Genomic DNA, 21,013 nt, shown 5'->3' on the forward strand with positions numbered 1-21,013 from the left:
ACTATATTGGCAAATCATTAAAAGATTTAGGACTAAATTGGTAAGTCATTAAAAGATTTACAACTAAATTGGCACAATTGAAAGGTTTATGACTAAATTGGTCGCCGTACAATAGGTTTGAGATTTTTTGAACAATCTTTTTAAATGACTAATAAAACCGAAGCTCTTTTTATGTTGTATTTAAATTTGTTTCTGGAAACTACATAAATTAAAGGATTATCATAATTTAGGGATGGCAAAGTATAATTTCATAATCTATAACTTGTAATAGAATTTTCTTAATCATAAGTTCGATTTATGCTCTATAGTTCCCTTCCAATTATCTAGCGTATGCTTCTACTTAGTATAATATAGACATAACCCTATTCTAATATAATTTATGGAATAAGGATTTATAGTCAACAAAAAGAGAGTTATAAAATCATTACATTTTCCATAAAGATCTAATGGTAACCGTATTTATATGTTTATGATACTATAATCACATATTAATTTTGAAAACTAATGTCACAGCCATTTTATAATGTTTAATTTGTCATCTCATTACAGTGACTTCCTCATAAAATAATGTGTTTTGCATTAAATGTAACTCATTTTATTGCTTAGCATTGCATGATAGTTCCTAGAATACCGAGCTCGGTTGCGCAGGATAGTTATTTCGAAACGCGTAGTGGGCCTCTTAGATAACATGGGCCAAGCTAAAAGCCCAAACGTCGCTCCCATGGTTCGGCCTCTTAAGGGATGTAAGTCTCCCAACAATTGCTCATCGAAATATATTTATTTTTTTCGTATTTTTTTTCTTGACCATTCTAAAACTGTTGAAGGAGAATGGAAAATGGGCTGGGGCTTGGGTCTTAGGAACATGGGATGGGTTTTAGGCCCTTCATAAAAAGGAGAGGAAAAACTATTAATTGATTGTATGGTTGGCTTGATATAACTAGTCGACCAAATGTCGCGAGAATTACCAAAAAAGCCTTAAATTTATTGTAATTGTGTCATTTCAGTTCTAATCTTTTTTTTACAATTGAGTCCTTAACGTTTTGTATTTGTGCCAATTCAGTCCATCCGCCCAATTTTGGGCGGAAATCGCTAACATGGACGCTGGGGGTCCTACGTGGCGCGGCCGGTGTTAATGTGAACAATTTTTTTTTTATATTTTTTGAATTTTTATTAATTTTTTTCTTTTCTTTCTCTTTTTTTTCTTTCCTTGTTCCTTTGGCCAGCAAGGGCAAGCCTCACCCAGCAACGACAAGGCTATGGCTAGACGAGCCTTAACCACGCCGACCACTAGCGAGGCTGATGAGATCGACCTCGCCGGCTAGAGGAAGAAGTGAAAAAAATAAGAAAGAGAGAAAAGAAAAAAAGGAAATAAACGAAATAATTTTTTTTGAACAAATATTAAAATATTATTAAAAATTGTTTACGTTAGCGTTAGCCGTGCCACATAGGACAGCCGACATCCATGTTAGTGATTTCTGATCAAAATTGACCGGATGGGTTGAATTGGCACAACTGCAAAAGGTTTAGGACTCAATTGGCCAAAAAAAATGTTGAGTACTGAATTAAAACGATTGCAATAGGTTTATGACTTTTTGGTAATTTTCCCGCCGAATGTCTAAACCAATCAATTTGGATTGGAATGTTGGAAAGTCTCATATTTTTGGCTTATTGCTCTATATGTGATTTGAACAAGATATAACTAATACAAAATTACCCTTTTCAGGGGGTTTTTATCATAATGATAAAATGTACAATTTTTCGAGATACTACCTATTTCGACCCTTACAATTTCTTTATATAGATATTTGTAACTTTGTTGGTACACTCGTTGCACGATACATCCTTTCGCTTGGATATATCGCTTGTGGGTAATTTTTCTTCATGTACTTGTGAAGATCCATTTCTTTCAATCTTTAGAATAAACAGTGTTTGCTAAAATGATCCAAGAAGATCATCATTTGAGGATTTAGGATTAATTCAATTTTAGCCCTGCCAATTATCTAGTTTCTAAATTTTATTCTCTCGACATACTTTGTGCAATTAAGTCTTCTTTAAGTATTCATTTTTATCTTATCTTCTCAATAGTGACAGCGCCAATAGATTGCATAAATATATTTTAACAGTATCATTGTTAAAAGGGTTAATACCACCAAAAACCCTAAACTGGTACACTTGTGACACATTTACCCCAAACTATTTTTTTGACCATAAAAAACTCCAAACTGGTACACCTGTGACAATTTTATCCTGAACTATTTTTTTGACCACCAAAAACTCCAAACTGGTACACCTGTGACAATTTTACCCTGAACTTACCACAAAAAACCCCAAACTGGTACATATGTGACAATTTTACCCTAAATTAAAATTTTATTTTTATTTTTTTCGAATTTTTATTTATTTTTTATTCTTTTCTTTTCTTTTTTTTTTTCATCTTCAAACTACGGCTGGTTGCCGGTCCGGCGACCGGCTAGAAGCGAAGCCGGCGAGGGCGGCCTCGCGGTGTCGGGCGAGGGCCGTCCTCGCCGGCGTCGGGCGAGGGCCGTCCTCGCCCACCTGAGGCAAGGGCGACCCTCGCCGACTTCCGAGCGAGGGCGGCCCTCGCCCGACGCAGGCGAGGGTCGCCCTCGCCGGTATCGGGCGAGGGCGGCCCTCGCCGGCTTCCGCCTCTGGCCGGTCGCCGGACCGGCGACCGGCCAGAGGTTGAAGGTGAAGGAAAAAAAAAGAAAAGAAAAGAAAAGAAAAAAGAAAAAATTCAAAAAAATTCAAAAAAATAATATTAAAAATTTGTTCGGGGTAAAATTGTCACATGTGTACCAGTTTAGGGTTTTTTGTGGTATGTTTGGGGTAAAATTGTCACAAGTGTACCAGTTTGGGGTTTTTTATGGTCAAAAAAATAGTTTGGGGTAAATGTGTCACAAGTGTACCAGTTTAGGGTTTTTCGTGGTATTAACCCTTGTTAAAAAGAACTCGATTGCATTAATCTCACCGGCAAGACAATTTGTCTAAGTACATAGAAAATTAGAATGTCAAATTAAACACAGGCCGTCGATTGAAAGTTTGAATTGGACCACCAAACCGTTTGTTAGGATTACAACAATATCGGATAAGCAGAACCAATGACAATACAAAAATGGTATGAAACTTTTGATATTGTGATCTAAGAAATGACTTATGCAAGTATCCTCGCAATCATTCCATTTTCCAAGGGACTTGTAATGCAATAATTAAGACATATATGTTTGAAAAAATACATGATGAGCTTGTCAGTATCCATAAAGACTATATGTCAAAATAAATGGGAGAATTACCAACAAAATCCTAAATCTATTGTAATTGTGCCGATTCGTCATAAACCTTTTTTTTTGTTACTAATTGAGTCATAAACTTTTTGTATTTGTGCCAGTTCGGTCCAACTGGCCAATTCTGGCTGGAAATCGCTAACATGGACGCTAGCCATTCTACGTGGAATAATTGGCCTTTATCTGAAACTGTCATGGCCACTTCAGGCCATTATTAGAAATAATTATCCACTTTAAGTCATTTTTTGAGAAAATGAGAACATTTCAGATCATTATTTGAAATTTTCACTAGAAAATATGGTCAAACAAAACTCTCTGCATAAGAACAGTGTTACATTCTCCACATTGCAATCTACGACTAAGGCTCCGTTCGTTTGGCGGAAAATATTCTCCCGGAAAATATTTTCCGGATTTTCCGGTGTTCTGGGGGCGGAAAACGTTTTCCGTGGGAAAATATTTTCCTTTCCCCCCTCACAAAATAGCTTAAGTCTATGGAAAATGACTTCCGCTTCTTCAAAAGCGGAAATCATTTTCCGGAGCTTTTTCTTCTTCTTCTTCACTAAGGTCGCCGCCGGTCGCCGCCGGTCGCCGCCGCCACCGCCACCGGACGCCGATCGCGCCGTCCGCCGGGCCGCCGGACGCCGGCCGCCCGGTCGCCGTCTTTGACGCCGCTCGGCTTGGGCCGCTACCGGGCCGCCGGACTCGGACGTTAGTCGCCGCCGGCGGCCGGCGGCCACGCCACCGGACGCCGGCCGCCGCCGCCGGCGAAAAATATTTTCCGAAACTTTTTCATATTGGTCGCCGAACACCGGAAAATTATGTTCCGGAAAAACATTTTCCAGGAAAATGACTTCCGAGAACATATTTTCCAAAAGAAGAATATTTTCCGCCAAACGAACGGACCCTAAAGGTCAAAATCAATCTTATCTCACTGATAATTGCTGAAAATCCTACGCAAATCAGTCAACGCAGTTGCTCAATTCACGACCAACCTTTTCCTTTATCTATTGTAATTGTGCCGATTCGTCATAAACCTTTTTTTTTGTTACGAATTGAGTCATAAACTTTTTGTATTTGTGCCAGTTCGGTCCAACTGGCCAATTCTGGCTGGAAATCGCTAACATGGACGCTAGCCATTCTACGTGGAATAGTTGGCCTTTATCTGAAACTGTCATGGCCACTTCAGGCCATTATTAGAAATAAGGGTTAATACCACCAAAAACCCTAAACTGGTACACTTATGACATATTTACCCCAAACTATTTTTTTGATCATAAAAAATCCCAAACTGGTACACCTGTGATAATTTTACCCTGAACTATTTTTTTGACCACCAAAAACTCCAAACTGGTACACCTGTGACAATTTCACCCTGAACTTACCACAAAAAACCCCAAACTGGTACATATGTGATAATTTTACCCTGAATTAAAATTAAAATTTTATTTTTTTCGAATTTTTATTTATTTTTTATTCTTTTCTTTTTCTTTTTTTTTTTTCATCTTCAAACCCTGGCCGGTTGCCGGTCCGGCGACCGGCTAGAGCGGAAGCCGGCGAGGGCGGCCTCGCCGGTGTCGGGCGAGGGCCGTCCTCGCCGGCGCCGGCGAGGGCGGCCTTCGCCCGACGCAGTGAGGGTCGCCCTCGCCGGTATCGGGCGAGGGCAGCCCTCGCCGGATCCGGCGAGGGCGGCGCTCGCCCGATACCGGCGAGGGTTGCCCTCGCCGGATCTGGCGAGGGCGGCCCTCGCCGGCTTCCGCCTCTGGCCGGTCACCGGACCGGCGACCGGCCAGAGGTTGAAGGTGAAGGAAAAAAAAAGAAAAGAAAAGAAAAGAAAAAAGAAAAAATTCAAAAAAATTCAAAAAAAATAATAATAAAAATTTGTTCGGGGTAAAATTGTCACATGTGTACCAGTTTAGGGTTTTTTGTGGTATGTTTGGGGTAAAATTGTCACAAGTGTACCAGTTTGGGATTTTTTATGGTCAAAAAAATAGTTTGGGGTAAATGTGTCACAAGTGTACCAGTTTAAGGATTTTCGTGGTATTAACCCTAGAAATAATTATCCACTTTAAGCCATTTTTTGAGAAAATGAAAATATTTCAGGTCATTATTTGAAATTTTCACTAGAAAATATGGTCAAACAAAACTCTCTGCATAAGAACAATGTTACATTCTCCACATTGCAATCTACGACTAAAGGTCAAAATCAATCTTATCTCACTGATAATTGCTGAAAATCCTACGCAAATCAGTCAACGCAGTTGCTCAATTCACGACCAACCTTTTCCTTTATTTAATTTTATACTCGTCCCCCCGTCCATCGGCATATCAGGATATGGACGACCATATCCACAGTGAATTTTAACATCTAAGTCGAGTGGAACATATTCCAATTTAACATACCAACATAATCACAAAATCAAAAGCAGAGGCTGTTGAACAGCATCGACGTACGTCACTAGGCATATCAACTAGGATCGTATCGAAGAGTCAGTCACTGATCTTCAATAAAACTTTCATCGAACTTCAATTTTAGTCACACACACACAAAAGCAATTCAATTTTTTGGTATTTTATACACTCACCCATAATCTAATTCAACGAAACTAACGCAACAGCCACGTGTGGTATGAGGTGACATATTTATAAAACTCAAAATGTATCTACAAACGACAACATTCGTAGAAAAGTTGACTGAATTTTTTATTGCATCAATCACCAAAGTAAATTTTAGCATATTGGATTGTTGGAATTAAGTTAAGTGAAGGATGAAACTTAACTTAAAAAAGAAAACTCGTAAAGGGGAATAAGGCCACTAGAAGAGAACGGTTTTCCACAATATGTGAAATTTTTTTTTTTTAACTCCACCCGAGATTTGTAATTGTTTACAAAATGGACCAACATACATGCATATATTATATATATCAAGCACATATTCACACTCTAATCTAATGTTTATGAGTTGTCACTTGGTTAGTGAATGCCAATGATTTCACTTTATAATGTTATATAATGAAAGTGAAAAGGAGTTCTCTTTTTTCTAATTCTTTTTAGTTTAATTTTCATTCAGACACATGGTGGCTTGGGGGTTCGAGCTCATCATTAATATAAAAATCATTTCCCCACGGTAGTAAGAGAAATTTTCAATTAAGGACCCAAAGTGAATCTCTTTTTTTCAAAAAAGGACTCCAAGTGGACAATGTTTCAATTAAGGACCCAAAATGCCCAAACTAGTCTCAAATAAGGACCCAGCTCGCCGGTCGGCCAAATGTTCGCCGGCCGGCGACCGTGAGACATTTTCCGACACCGGAAAATTTGTCTTCTTCTTTCTTTTTTTTTTCTTTTTCCTTTTTCCTTTCTTTTTTTTCTTTTCCAGCACCTGAGCGACCTCGACCGACACCGGGGAGGGCAACCCTCGCTTGGGATGGCGAGGCCAAGGGCAGCCCTCGCCAGATCTGGGTGGGCGAGGGTCGCCCTCACCCTCGCTGGATCTGGCGAGGGCTGCCCTTGCCCTCGCCGGATCTGGCGAAGGCGAGGGTGGGTCTTGCCCGCCCAGGCGACGGCGACCCTCCCCCGACGCCGGTGAGGGTGGCCGTGGCCCGACGCCGGCGAGGGTGGCCCTCGCCGCAATCCTCGCCAGCCCAGGCGCCGGAAAAGAAAAAAAAGAAAGAAAAAAGGAAGAGAGAAAAGAAAAAAGGAAAAAGTAAAAAAAGAAAGAAAAAGACAAATTTTCCAGCGCCGGAAAATGTCTCACGGTCGCTGGCCGGTGAACATTTGGCCGGCCGGTGAGCTGGGTCCTTATTTGAGATTAGTTTGGACACTTTGGGTCCTTAATAGAAATATTGTCCACTTGAGATCCTTTTTTGAAAAAAAGAGACCCACTTTGGGTCCTTAATTAAAAATTTCCCCAGTAGTAATTATACCACACACATCTCAACATTGTATATGTTGAAAATGTCTCTCGAATTTGAGATCTTGAAAGAAATCAATCTAAGCACGTTTCTAAGCTGATTATGTTTTCTGGTTGGAGTAAATTTCCTCTTCTTTTTTTTGGGTTAGAAGTAGGTTTCATATTTGACTGGCTTAGAAGAGGAGCATGTGGTGAGATTTTTGTATAATTTTTTTGTGAGATTAAAAGATTATTTCGTGAGAAATTGTGACGACTCAACATTGCGTGATTTATTGGAGTTAATTGAGGCTAGGAAACACCGAAAGTGTTTGAGTGACTCGAGTGTGAATGCAGTCTCTATTTTATCACTTGACTTTTAGTGTAATCCTATGTTTCTCTCCCCATAAAGTTGGTTCCACCGACTAAACCACGCAAATTAAGTATCCGGCTTATATCCTTATTTAGCTTATTTTTATTTTTCGATCACATAAGTTGTTTTTCGCAAAAGTATATATGCATATATGTCCTCTCAATTTAGTTTATGGTTTGAGAATCGATTCAAACTTCCATTAGATTCTAGGAGATGATTTGATGGCTATTTTAGCGGTAAATGTAGAGCATCCCGATCCTTTTAAAATATCCGGATAAAAGAAATCCTTTTGGAATAAACTATTAAAAAGCGGACTCATAATGAAGACTGTTTCTTTGATAAGGATGAAAACAATAGAAATTAGGAATAAAAAATGAAAAAGGGATGTGGTATTGAGTAAAATGCTTTTGTAGCAGGAAGATGTGACCTCACTTCCAAATGACATGATATGTGTGAAGTGGGAAAAGGAGCCAAGAAGAGCCAATTGGGTGATGGAGAGACTTCTAAGCGGTCCTAATTGGCAGTCCAGACAGATTTGTATCAAATACTTTTAACACTCTCTCCCGTGCACTATATATGCCACTTAAGGCCACAATGAACTTCGTTGAAGACTTCACTTAATAGTAAATTTTTTCATATGCAAGACATACCCAGAGAGAGAGAGAGGAGCATGCAAGTGATGCAGGACCAGCGGGTGATCGATGATGCAGCTCCGTTGTCGCGGGGTGGCGGTAGCAGCTGTGGCAGCAACTGCATAGTGGCTATAAACTTGGAGGGGATGAGGACCCTGCTGCCGCCTCCGCCTCCGCCGCCTCTACCGCTAACCACTGACAACGATAAAAGTGCTGATCATCCCCATGATGATGAGCTTCATGATCATCATCAGGTGGCTCTCTATATTTCCTCTCTTGCTGTCTATACAAAGAGCTGTCAGAGTACTAGTTTTATCACATGTAGGTGCCCGTTTACAAGGCCAGAAATTTTTTTTGAGAAGTAACTGACGAGTTTCATTGCTTTTCAAGATGATCAGAAACCCGGGTGGAGAAAATTCATGTCATCTATAGGCCCCGGCTTCCTTGTCACACTTGCTTACCTTGACCCCGGAAACCGTAAATCTCTCTCTACCTGCATGTAACATGATTAAAAAGAAAAGGTTTCATAGTCTTAAGACTGCTTGACTCTACAAAACCCTGCATTCAAAAGTTAAATCCTAAACATTTCAATTTAGATAATTTAGTCATGAGCCTTTTAACTATTTGACAATATAATTCATCGAGCCAATTTTGACTGGAAATCGCTGACTTGGACGCTAACTGTCCTACGTGACATAATCAGTGCATTTTGAAAATTTACCAATATAGTCCTAAACTTATTGTTTGGATATTTGGCCAGAAGGACTACATTGGTAAATCGTCAAAATATTTATGACTAAATTGACACAATTGTAATGTTTAGGACTATATTGGCAAATCGTCAAAAGGTTTATGACTAAATTGGCATAATTGAAAGATTTAAGACTGAATTAATCTCCGTACAATAGATTTATGACTTAATTGATATTCATACAGTAGATTTATGACTTTTTAAGTAATTATCCCCAAAAAAAGTACATACTTTTAAAACACCAACAATTCTCTTTAAGATCAAGTGCTTAGGGTGCAATTCCCGTCATGTATATCGTGAATTACTTGAGCTCGACATGCAAATTACTCAAGTTTGCCTCGATTCCTTTCTAGTTCGATCAAAAGTTGAACTGATCAAGGTTGAGCATTCAACATACTTGACCAGACTGCTCGATATCCTTGATTGGGTTGTTGAGCATCTTTGTTTTTTTTTTTTTTTGATAACCGAGGTGTCCGGACCAGCTTGCGCGCACCTCGACTATTGTTGAGCATCTTTGTTTATCTTCATATAAGCACAAATTTTGCGAAATTCATCATACTTTCAGAACTTCAGCTCGAGCTCGAGCTGAAAACGAATGTAGTTTTGCTAATGGAGTGACTCAAATCAAGCTCAAGATTGCGGAATATTTCACCGACTTAACTCGAGCTTGTAAAATGAACTATTAACCAAGCACAAGTCCCAAATCGAGCTCTGACTATTCGAGTCAAATCAAGTTTTGAATAGAATGTAGTATGGGTTCTTTTTTTCCTCTTAATTCACAAAGATGTTACTATGGTTTATGTGTGCTACAGTGGAAACAGATCTTCAAGCTGGGGCTAACAATAGATATGAGGTAAATTAGTTAGTTCTAGTAGGTCTACTATACTCTTCACTTTAGAATGAAGAATTGACATGAATTGCAAAAGGAGCATAGGGAGAGAAAATTAAGTCTCGCATTGACCCTTGCGTTTTCTGATTCCAGCTGCTGTGGGTGATACTAATTGGGTTGGTGTTTGCTCTAATCATTCAGTCACTCGCTGCAAATCTGGGTGAGCACTGGTAAAAGAGAAAAACACGATACAAATTTTACACATAGAAAGATGACATAGATTACATGGCTTCTTTCAATTTTTTTATTCAAATTGAATCTTTTCACTGTTTTCAGGGAGACACTTATCAGAGCTATGTAAGGCTGAGTATCCCATACAGGTGAAGTAATGCCTCTGGCTGCTAGCTGAAGTTGCTGTGATTGCTGCAGATATACCTGAAGGTATTTTTTGTCAGGACATCAGTTTTTTAATCATTTATACACTTGTTTATTTTCTCTAATAATAGAGTAAAGGATGTCTTCTGAATTTCATTAATATGCAGTTATCGGGACAGCATTTGCATTGAATATCCTGTTCCACATACCAGTGTGGGCTGGGGTTCTGTCCGCTGGTTGTAGCACACTCCTACTTCTTGGCCTACAAAGATATGGGGTACGCTTGCAATTTTTTTGTATGCACAATCCACTTCCTTGCCTATCATTCATAATCGTATATCTGGTACGCGGTCCGTGTGATAATTAGTTTGCACGGGCTGTATTCCATGCCTGATGATACCCTCCTGAATTCGAAGGAGTTGATTCTTTATGCTAGGTTTAACAAAGAACACGAGTCATGCATCTAACATTTTATAAACTAATTCTTACACAAGCTATGTGTAAGATGAAAGTCCTTGTCTGAAACCTGCACTTGATACGTGACTTTGCTCGATACTGATCTGGCAGGGAGTCATAAAACTAAATGGCAAAGGCCACAGAAGTGTAATTTTATTCCGGTGCAAGCAAAGTGAAGAAGAATGAGAAACTGATATTCTTAATTCTTTGTGGTATGGTTCTATATTTAACAAAATGTCGCCAGCCTGCCGGCCCATGAATTCTTCAGATCGCGCCGGCTAGCTTGCTTTCATCGGTGGCGGGCAGATGAAGGATTGCCCTGTTAGTCATTCTAGCCAGCCAACTATCATTGCCTTAGTCTGGACGCAGCTCGGCATTGTTAAGGTGAAATTAGGGTCATACAACGATCTAAATCTATTAATCAAGTCGTACATCTCAAAGAGCCCGGTCACAAGCAAAGATTCTCGTACAAATTAATGTGACCTCACATGATCTTGATGGATTGCTGATGTGGTAGACTGGACCGAACATTTTACAAGAATCATGTAAGGCCTATCGATAGCCACATGAGAAAGAGAACAACGACTACCACATCAATTCCCCTCCGACTCAGCCCCATACAAGGATACTTTAACAGCTCTTTGCAGTACTGGCTTGACTGAGAATTCGAACTAGTGTTGCTCAAAATTTTCTGGTTTCTTGTGAATTTGTTGCAGGTAAGGAAGCTGGAACTGCTGATATCAATGCTATTGTTCATAATGGCAGCATGTTTCTTTGGGGAAATGAGTTATGTGAAGCCTCCCGCATCTGATGTCCTGATGGGTATGTTTGTCCCTAAGCTTAGCGGTCAAGGAGCCATTGGCGATGCAATCGCTCTTCTAGGCGCCCTCATCATGCCGTAAGCCCTCTTCCTGTGCATAAGAAACATATCCTCTTGCTGTGAAGTGACCTTCGACATGGTCTTGTTTGTTTTGATAAGTACTTCTGACTCGTCATATTCTCTCTCTGACAGGCACAACCTATTTCTCCACTCTGCATTGGTGTTGTCCAGAAAAATACCGAAATCTGTCCGTGGCATTAATGTAAGCATGATCTCCACTGGAACAATTTACGTGAATCTGCATGTGCATGTTTATATAAATACCATAATGCCAATGTGTTGGAGCTTGTCTTTATCTGTTGTTGTTATTTTCGGGGAATGACACTCAATGATCGATACTCTGTTGACTTTGCAGGCTGCCTGCAGATATTTCCTTATAGAAAGCGGGTTCGCATTGCTAGTAGCATTTCTGATAAATGTTGCAGTTGTCTTGGTGTCGGGCACCGTTTGCTCGGCCAAGAGTCTCTCCAATGGCAATGAGGACATGTGCAGTGATCTCACACTTAACTCTGCATCGTTTCTCCTAAAGGTGCATGATTATATGTGATTTCTTGTAATGCAGGATTCGCTGCAATCCCCAAAATTCTCCTTTTGAAATTCTTTAAGTCATTCTATGCAGAATTTGCTGGGAAGGTCAAGCTCAACCATATATGCCATCGCGCTGCTGGTGTCCGGCCAGAGTTCTACCATCACAGGCACCTATGCAGGGCAATACATAATGCAGGTCTCTTCAGGGGAAAAAAGGCTTCTAGATATTGAATTCATCTTTACATACTTTAAACTAAGCTTGCTAATTCAACGGGGTATGAATCACATTTAGGGATTTCTGGACCTAAAGATGAAGAAGTGGATAAGGAACTTATTGACAAGGTGCATCGCCATCATGCCTAGTCTTATTGTCTCTATTATAGGTGAATCTTCTGGTGCAGGGCGACTCATTATCATTGCATCGGTTCGTTACTGATTGATCTTAACCTCTGAAATCTTCCCATCTCCGTGTTTTTCTTCCAATTTTTACTGATCGTGAAACTTTGTATTTGGAACTGAGCAGGTGATTCTTTCTTTTGAACTTCCATTCTCTCTCATCCCTCTCCTCAAGTTTAGTAGTAGTGCGACCAAGATGGGACCACACAAGAACTCCGTCACTGTAAGTAGGTATTTTCCGGTTTAAAGCAATTACCACTTGCTTCGTGCGTCCACCAGCACAGTGTGCAAGTGCACCTCGCGAACTCATCCTTAGGAAAAAGAACTGTTACACCGAAATGCTGACCTTTAAAGCATAAACAACACTGATACCGACGAAAAACTTTCATGCAGGTAATTGTCATCTCGTGGATGCTCGGCTTCAGAATAATCGGCGTCAACATATATTACCTGAGCACGGGTTTTGTGGATTGGCTGATTCACAACTGTTCGAAACAAACGCGGAAAAACAAATACAGAACACAAGGATTTACGTGATTCGATCACAAGGTGATCTACGTCCACGGGCGAGGTAAAACAAGATTCCACTATAATCAAAGAGAGTACAGTTTTCAGAAGTCGAAAAAATGACTTAACAAAACCTCACGGCTCACAAATCTCTCCCAAAACGAAAATCTCTCTTAATCAATAAAAAAACCTAGCCGCAGTATAAATAGGGCTCCCCAAAAAATTTTCTCGGGGGCTACACCCCCGAGACATTTGTTCGCTTGCTCCAGCTTGGGCGGACTCCGGGTTGGGCCTATCGGCCCAACCTTCCGCATCACGAACTAAATCTCAATTTTTTCTCCACTTTTGGGTCGCACAAAAAATATGTCGGGTCGGGTGATGAACCGGACCGAGTACATAAAATTCAAGACATATTTAACAACAACAGCCTACCGAGAGTGGCAAAGCCTACCGAGAGTGGCAAACGTGTTTGTCGGGATCATTGTTTTTCCCTTAATGGCAGTGTATATCTTTGCAGTAATGTATCTAACCTTCCGGAGGGACACCGTCGTTACTTTCATAGAGCCGACCAAGCACAACCCGACGAAATTGGGCCACACAGAGAGCAGGTTGAAGGATGCTGATGGAGAAGAAGAGGAGGATGAAATCCCATACACAGAAGATTTGGCCGATATCCCTCTACCTGAATGGGAACTTGTGATTGAAGAGCATCATCACTGACCATGTGTGCTTAAGGGAAAATGGCCATGGATCTCAAAAGCTCGAGTGCGTTGTTGAGTGAGCCGTGTCACGACTTGTCAGGTCATAAGTGGCTGGTATCCTGATGTGTATGCATCGCCAAGGCCCACTTCCTTAGCAGAGGCTCAACTTCTAAGGACCAAGCCTTGCTACTGTAATCTAAGTGGGCCTTTATGCTTTCCCTGTCGCTTATTAATGGTCGTGAAGTGATTAGGCAATATTGGAATGCAATAGTTTTTGCTTGACCAAAGTCGTACAAATATTCTATCCACGTTCCTAGGCAGCATCCCTTGATGCGAGCTCGACGAGTTATGTCTTCCTGGAACCGTGCAGTTCCACACCATCAACTTCTTTCCCTGTGCTGCTGTGCACGTCTTCTCTGCTGTCCTCATCAATCTTTCTACTCACTCTACCATCTCTCGCCAGTTCACCATCGCCAGCAACGAGATCACCGTTGATCTAGTCAGCCGACGAGCAGTTCACGGCCACCATATCTTTCCTGTTCCAATAGTTAACATGGCCACATAGGTGCTCTTAGGCACCCATGTAGACGCTATGTGGTGCCAACAAAGCACCGCGTGGCAGGCATTACAGTTTGGCTAAACATGGCAGCAGTTGGTCAAGATCTGGTGACTGGTTGAGTCCAATTGAGGGCTAGCTACCGAAAAAGGATTCAGTGCAAAGTCAACTTACCATATTTGCAATCTGCCTTTGGGATCAGAAATGGCCAATCTCTTGTGTGCTTAACCAGACAAAAACTGTAATCTCTCTCTCTATGTTCAGAAATACAGCGAATCCTCGATCGATTACTCCTGGCAAGGCCCCTGTTAGTAATGCAGCACATGTACTCTGACTTAATAAATTCACCAAAAAGATGGCAATCACAATGGCTCAACATGATCAAACTAATAACTCGTGTTAGGAAAATATATGGGTGATATTAAAGATTACAGGACAAAATGTCAAGGGGTTCGGTTGAGTGATTAGGCACTCAACCCTCATTTTGTGGTGTAAGATTTGGATAGTCGATAGATTGTTCGAATATTGTCCAAACAAATAACGCAGGGACGGGAAACCTGATTGCTACTAGTGCACGTTGATTGATCTAGAAAAAAATGATGGGACTAAATTGGAACTTAGATCGTGAGGTCCCAAAACCAAACTGCTCACATAGATAAACCTTGTGCGCATGTTAAATAACTCATAAATAAACTTTGCAAGAGTACTTTTGAGTTCTACCGATCCAATCGCTCTGAAAATTCTTAATTTAGTTTTGGATTTCTCTATGGTTTCACAAACAACTCAAGGAGTCGATCGATGATTACTAATTTTGCGTATGCAATAATGACTGTTTTGAATCTTATGATATTTCCGCTTATTTTGTAAAAGTGCTCGGCAAAGGCAATTATCAAAGCACAAAAAAAAAACAACTATCATAAGCAGCTGTCGCGTGTTTAATACAGCTCACAAGAATTGATGACGTATAAAAAAATAAAATAAAAATAGAAAAATGAAAAAACATTAGCAGACCACGTAATCTGTCTTGAAATAAGAAGTTTGGATTTCATTATTTAAATGGTGGTTGGACTAATTAATAATTCAATTTTCCCCCCAGGATTTATGTTTTTTTCTCTGGCGAGACTCCTAGAATTAGATTATTATTCTTTTCCGTAATCCATAAATTAAAATATTCCTGGATTTATGGGAATATATACGTAGCTTGTAACTGGTATGTGGGGTTGGGTCCTAGTTCACGAAAGCGAAATCGATATAGATGACGGGTCACAGCAATAAAGGGTTTGAATAATTATCAACTGGTCAATCCTTAAAGTTTTGGGAAAAAGTAGCATGGGTCTTGCCAATTACGCGTGAGAGATGATTCATGTGCAAACCAAACATAGTTCGTTCGATATGATTGTCTTCCTCAGTTAATTATAGCTGCACTCGGGCAAGATTTCAACAAATTGTAGCTTGCCAACACACATAAAGCGAGCATCGGACGATTCGTCGAGAGGGATCTATCAGTATCCTGTCGTGCCGAATTAAGATCCTTACATTGATCTATGATCATGTCATTACACAGTATTATCAGAGTTGAGCTCCATTTAATTATATTTCACCTATACAATTAAAAAATTGACAGTCCTATTCAACAAGAGTTGAACTAAGAACTGGTCAGCCGAAGTTAAAAAAATACATAAGATTGCTCCTGAGTAATTGTACCCCAAAATTTCAGGAAGCACAAACATTTGTTTAAACTAAGATAATCTGCCATCACCTTAGTTTTTTGTATGCCAAAACTATGAAGTTCCATTTTGTTTTTGCGGCTGATGTATGCTTATTAAAATAATTTAGAACTTGTTATGGAGAGTGGACAGTGGTTTTCTAGGACAGATATCATAATACTAGAATCCATTCCGACCTTGGTATATGCCAAGAGCATATAACAATTTAATATTATCAAAACATACAATCCAAATGTCTATGATAAAAATTTACGTGAATATTTAATTTTATCGAATTTCCCATTCCATTTCAGAAGTCGCTTGAAATGGAAAATTAGAAAAATATATAAAAAAACAGATATGATTCACAAGAGGGAAAAAAGGAAAATGAAAAGAAAGAGAGCAGTTTACACATGGTATCATAGAATCAAGGGTTGATAAAGACCGCTTTACACCAGCAGCGTATACTTTAACTTTTCATATTTAGTTACACGAATTTCATCCAAATATTTTTTTTTAATATGACAAGCAAATTGGCCACAAAATAAATCCTATGCTCGCAAAGCAATCCAATAATCCTATGGACCCGATAAAACACGAGTAAAAAAGTCATGGGTGATTTCAATATTAAATTTTTTACACATGGTAGTTCAGAATGTGCTATGTCGAACTTATGTCATGGGTAATCCACTTACAAACAGGACAGTGTACATTTATTGATTCTAATGTTTGCTTCAATTGAAGTAAAATAAGAAGGGAGAAAAATTTTGTATGCTAATGCTATCCTATGAGAAGAAAAACTATTAATTGATCATATGGCTAACTTGATACTACAAGTTGACCAAATGTCTAAACTAATCAATTTTGGATTTGGACGTTGGTGTTAGAATAATTAAATATTAAATAACGTCTTCATCTAAAAGTTTATTGCTTTATTTATGATGTGTACAGGATATAAATAATACACAAAATACCCTTTTGGGGCGGTTTATTAGAGCACTAAAATGTACAAGTTGTCCAATTACAAAGAAAATTAGAATATCAAACTCAATATAGAACGTTGATTAAAATCTCCAAGTGGACCACCAAGCCCTTTGTTGGGATTAAACTAATATTGGATAGACATATATAATGACAATAAATGGTACGAATCTTCCCTTTTCGTTATCTAAAAAATGACTAGTGAAGTATCATGGCAATCATTCCCATTTCCAAGTGGCTTTTAATACAATATATATATACTTTTTAAATAAACACACCATGAGCGTGTCAGTATAAACAAAGTTTGTTCGCACATTAATTTGATGTGTACAGGCTACCTACCCTCCTCCATATAGACCATATGTCAAAATTCATTAAACGAACATATTGCCGAATATATTTTTATAATCAAATTCTGTCATAGCAGATTCAGTTATACATGGTTTCAAAATTTATTGACGAGCTTGCCACCTCGCACACATGTATACACAAATTGATACGATTAAAAAAATAACTTTTGTCCTTACCCATCATCGGAGAGCCAGAGGTTCCGCAGTATCTTATTGTGATATCTCTAATATTTTTTTTATATGAATTCAAACATAAATGCAGTCCATCTTTCTCTTCCTTATTTACCCAAAAAAGAAAAAAACAATTGGAGAATAATTGTAGGTCCAGGAGGATCCGATCATATTCGCGGAGGGTAGTTGAAATAAATATCTTAGACTAAATGATAGGCACCATCTTAGGAAGTTATAAGCCCAAGTTCGAATAAATATAAAGTGATAGGGATAAGTTTCTCAAATTGAAAGCTACGCAAAAATAAGATAATTGCTTTCTTGCCCATACAAAAATCAGCTAAAAGGTATATTACTCATTGCAGAAATATCTGCACAATAGAGTAATAATTGACTTAATTAGCCTGCCCCATTAGTCACTGCATTGACAAAGATATGGCAAGAAGAGTAGTGATGTTTTATATTGTATAAGAATTAATACTTGTGCCAGAATTTGATAGTGGGAGTGGGATGATCCATGCCATAAATGTCGTCGAGTTTAACTTATTGGAATATCGGATATATAGGATAAGATTCCTAAATAGAGTGATACGTGTGATACAATACGTATAGCAATTCCTTCTTTCTTTCTTTTTTTTTTTGTTCGATTTAGCAATTCCTTCTTTACTTTGGAAGACCATGTACATGTTTTGTGATAAATACTCTTTATTGATAATTATATCTGATGGTTTAGAAAAAGAAAAAAAGAAAAAGGGATAATGACACAAATAGTCCATGAACTTTGGCCCAATGTGCAATTTGGGCCATGAACTTTTAATTTGTTCAATGTAGTCCCTGAACTTTAGTCTAATATTCAATTTGATCCCTGAACTTTTAATTTGTTCAATGTAGTCCCTGAACTTTAGTCTAATATTCAATGTGATCCCTGAACTTTTAATTTGTTCAATGTGGTTCCTGGATTTTTGGTACATGTTCAATATAGTCCTTGAACTATATGAAAATGTTCAATGTAGTCCCTGAACTTGAATTAATGGAATGACTACATTAAAGTTTTTCATATAACTCAAGGACTAAATTGAATATGTACTAAAAGTTCAAGAATGACATTGATCAAATTAAAAGTTCAGGGACTGCATTGCACATGGATTAAAGTTAAGGGATTACATTGAATAAATTACAAATTTAGGGACCACATTGCACATTAAACCAAAGTTCAAGGACTGTTTGTGTCATTTTTCCAAAAAAAAAAAAAAACCAATGACATCTTTTATAGTTTAGTAAAATTTGGTGATATATGTGTTACAAAATCTTTTTCTACACTCGAAAACACAACTAAGAGATTTTCTATAGTTTAGTAAATATTGGTGATATATGTTATACAAAATCTTCTCTGCAACCGATATCTAAGACCCAACCAAAATCGATCCTCTATTTTGATGAGCAAATTGTGGCTCAACATAGAAGTTTCGATCTTTTATCAAGAGTTTGAGCCCCCAAGACAGGGAATCTACCCCTTTTTGCTAAGGATTTCACTCTCGCCATAAAAGGGGGCGATATAGGTCCGCCAAATTTCTTACATCCAAAATTCACACAAATTAAAAAAAGAAAAGAAAAAGAAAACGTGTTCACCAATGTATCTCAATGTATAATCCCAATTCTTTTTCTATATAGCAGAATTTGTAATAAAAGAGGGCTGGAGCGAGAAAGGCATGGACCGTTCCTACTCTACGGACAGCACAAGTTGATTGAGGAGAGGCATGGACCTTGCCATATAAGAGTCAATTTTGCCACCTATTAGACATCAGACAGTATTATAATAAGGAGAAGCTATCATCTTGATGGGTTCATTAATGTAACATATCAATTAGTTTCCGGTTCTATTCTATCAATGCTTCATGCTGTCCTCACTCCATTGAATTCCAGATTGTCAGAATCAACTTAAAGGACTTTCGAAAGGTCAAAGGAGCCTTAAAAGCATCAGAAGCAATTTTCTGCTAAGTCGATAGGATAGAGGTCGAATTTTACTGGTTGGAATATCATATTACAACTCTTGCTCGACAATACTAGGGGCGGCTCGTTTAGCTTGATTTGAATCAATCTGGTTTGATTAATCATCGAGTCAAAGAGTGAGATCTCTTTGGATGCATATTGCAGAAGGAAGAGGAGGGTATGTCCAAATGAAAGAGTATTAATTATTTTTCAAGTGAATTTTGTGAAGTATTTGGATTTATCTTGGCATAGGCAAAGCTTAAACACTAGCAAATAAATCCAGACAGAAAATCTCGAAACTCGCACCGCATAATTTTGGATCCATCCTCAGAAATTTTGAGACATCTTGTGCAACTCCACCGGTTTAAGGTTAAGGTCACATGTGTCGCCTCCCCTATGTGTGCGACAAGTGATGTGGCAACCCACAGAAAATCTGGTCAAACAGAATCGTAAGACTCTGCGTAAGAACAAGGTTACATTCTGCAAATTGCAATATGCGGCTAAAGGTCAAATTGAATCTCATCTCACTGATAATGACTGAAAATCCTACAAAAATACTCCAAAAATGCAGTTGCTAAATTTCATGAACAAATTTTATGTAATTAATTTTATACTCGTTGCCACGTCGATCGGGTGTATCGGGATGTGAATGATCAATAGTCAAAAACAAAATTGGGTATTAGTGATCTATTCTTAAAGTTATGTTCTATATACACAATGAATTTTAACATCTAAGTCGATTCTATTATTTTCGAATCATATACAAAAACAAAAGCAAAGGTTGTTGAGAAGCATCCAAGTTTGTCACTAGGCATTTGATTGAATAGGATCCTCTAATTCCCGTAAAACTTGTCGAAAATGCTCGAGTGATCCATAATCATTAATGAATTTTTCTTTGAAGTTCAAATTCAGCCACCCACGCATCAAAATTTTAATTTTGTGGTACTTTATGCCCTTAATCAGTATCGATTAATATTTCACCGAAACTAACATGATAACCTTGTGTGGCATGAGGTGACATTTTTACTACACAATCCATGTATTTCGGATGACAACATTCGTCGAAAAGTCAGACCAAATTTCTGAATGCATTAATCATAAAATAAAAATTTACTAGTGCTCTTCTATTCTGACTTTCCCGGAGCCTTCGGTAGCATAATCAAGACAAGCATGGTTTCTTTGCCCATGCAAGGATGGAGCGACAAAAGTTTTCAAAATTCAAGAGAAGATCACGGAAAGAAACCTCTTATTAAAGGAATCTCAATTCTCCCTTGAGCAAAGGTGACTACTTTGCGATATTGTGCCAATTCCAATTTTAATTGTTATATGGTTCCGTTGCATCACAATAGCTCCTTGTGAGGAATACCCAACAAATGAGGAATACCTTACAAAGAGCAATTCAAAGTGGTGCATATTGTTGTTGTTTCGTGGAATTAGGTGTGGAACCGAGCAGAGAAAATTGAAATGAAGATTAAGGAACATATGAAACTTTAACTTAAAAAACTCGACAGGAATTGGGTTAAATGGAGCGAAAGGGTTCGCACAATATAAGATAATTTCTTTAACTCCAAGCGGACCAACATATAGATGTCAAGCACATTACTCACACTAATATGTTTGTTGATGAGTTGTCATTTGATTGGTGAATAC

At 38.6% G+C, this 21,013-nt stretch overlaps 1 pseudogene; it reads left to right on the forward strand.

Moving 5' to 3' along the window:
* Positions 1-8,228: 8,228 nt before the first annotated feature.
* LOC115667246 (metal transporter Nramp7.2-like) lies at positions 8,229-13,860 on the forward strand (annotated as a pseudogene).
* Positions 13,861-21,013: the final 7,153 nt, after the last annotated feature.

Source organism: Syzygium oleosum, unplaced genomic scaffold (genome assembly GCF_021117445.2).
Source record: "Syzygium oleosum isolate NSW1041296 unplaced genomic scaffold, Sole_v2.1 Sole_v2.02, whole genome shotgun sequence".
NCBI classification, from domain to species: domain Eukaryota; kingdom Viridiplantae; phylum Streptophyta; class Magnoliopsida; order Myrtales; family Myrtaceae; genus Syzygium; species Syzygium oleosum.